Genomic DNA, 1,943 nt, shown 5'->3' with positions numbered 1-1,943 from the left:
ACTTTATTGCGGATTGGCGATGCAGATGCTGCTTTATTGCGAATTGTGCGTAGATAGACTGAAGGAAGCTGGAAGAAGCTGTACTCCTCGAAAACGTGATGTTCTTAGTTCCACACCCATCACTAGATGTAGGATTTGCGTTAGCCACAAATAGGATCTGATTTATTATGGATGGAAAGGGAGGTGAAAGGGGAGGTTTATTATGAATGGCTAACCAATCTTGGGTAGATCAATAACAAGCCATGATGGGAATGGGTAAGTTTATTATGAACGAATAGGTTGTGAGTGTGTGCAAAGTGAAAGGATGAAAGTGAATCCTAAAGGAGGGAGGAGCAATGTCTCTACACATGGCATTGGTGACCCAGTTTTCACCATGGTACTTGCCCAGGGCACCACCGAAGTGGTTTTCACTGTTGGACAAAATTATTTCTCTTCACTTTTTTCAATTTTTCAATGTTTTTTGTGTCACAAGGCGCCTATTTGCTAGGTTTTCACCAAGTAATGATTTTTTTTGTTTGTTTTATGATTTTTTTTTGTATTTTTGAAGTTTTTAAATTTTTTTTGTATTTTTGAATTAGGATACTCTGAAGGGCTATGTGTAAAACCTGTGAAGGTGCATGTTGTTGATAGGATCCTCCAAAGGTTCACCTTCTATAGTTGAGAGCTGATATGCACCAGATCCATAGACTGTTGTGATGATGTAAGGACCAAGCCAATTTAGTTTGAACTAGCCCTTCTTCTCTCCATCTTGCTGATTTTTAGGATTTTCTGTGAGAACCAAGTCACCCACCTCAAATGTGTGAGGCTTGACTTTATGATTGTAGATGCATTGTTCCTTGACTGAATGATATGTAGCTCAAGTGATTGTCTTCCCTGATGAAGGAACTGAGATAGAATTACTAGTGTGTGGACTACACAGGCCCATATGCGTGTCACCTAAAGAAGTTTGGGCATCCCTAATAACAGAGTCCTTCAAGGAAGCTCCATTAAAGGTCCATGATGTATCACCAAAAGGGGATGGATGTGTGGAACAAGTGGATGAGTTATGAAGGCTTATGACTATGAAAATAAGTGAAAGTAGGATAGCATGATGGAGACTTAGGATCAACAAGTGTTCTTTTTTACTTGAAATTGTAGAACTTTTGCCCCCAGTTATTTTGGTATTAGGGGAGATCAACTCTTGCTCTTTTTCTTGCATAGGATTTTTATCCTTGACTTTGATTTTGGTAGAATCCAATAGCTTTTGATTTTGATTTGGACTAAAGGACTTCTCTTTATTTTTTACTTTTGGATTTTTCTGTTCATAGCTTGATTTTTGATCCCCAATAAGTAAGGGCTTTTGTAATTCTTGTTGATCCAAGTCTGGAAGTGGAGTGGAAATGAAATGAGTGGCTGATATGGTAAAGCTATGTGAGTTATCAAGAGGGCTAGCGATATGCTCAATAGATTCTTCGTTGGAACCACTCTTAGGACTATTGATATCAAGAGATGCTTGCACCACTAGAGGAGATTTGCATTTAGACTTAGTAGCCACAACACTAGGTGGTTCACACCCAATTCCTTGCAAATTGTTTGTAGGTTGTTCTTGTTGACCGAATACCTTAGCAGATAGTGGGAGTTGATCAACATGGAAGATATACTCACCACATCCCAAGTCTTTAAACTTGAAATTTTCTTTGTGCTTTGCTTGTTTTGATGTAGAAGCTTTCAAGGATTCTGGATCCACATATGCTGAAGATGGAATAGCCTCTTGATTGATTGGTATTGTTATTTCTGATCGAGGTCGTAGATTGTTGCAATATATGAATGGATTTGGATTCGCTTTGACAGTCACTTCAACTCTATTGTGTGGAAACTTGATACATCGATGATATGTAGATGGGACTACACTCTTCTCATGAATCCAAGGATGTCCTAGTAATATATTGTATGTGAGATCTAGG

The sequence above is a fragment of the Cryptomeria japonica genome, chromosome 2 (assembly GCF_030272615.1).
Source record: "Cryptomeria japonica chromosome 2, Sugi_1.0, whole genome shotgun sequence".
NCBI lineage: Eukaryota > Viridiplantae > Streptophyta > Pinopsida > Cupressales > Cupressaceae > Cryptomeria > Cryptomeria japonica.
The sequence above is the reverse complement of the archived record's forward strand: the minus strand, read 5'-3'. Positions refer to the sequence as shown.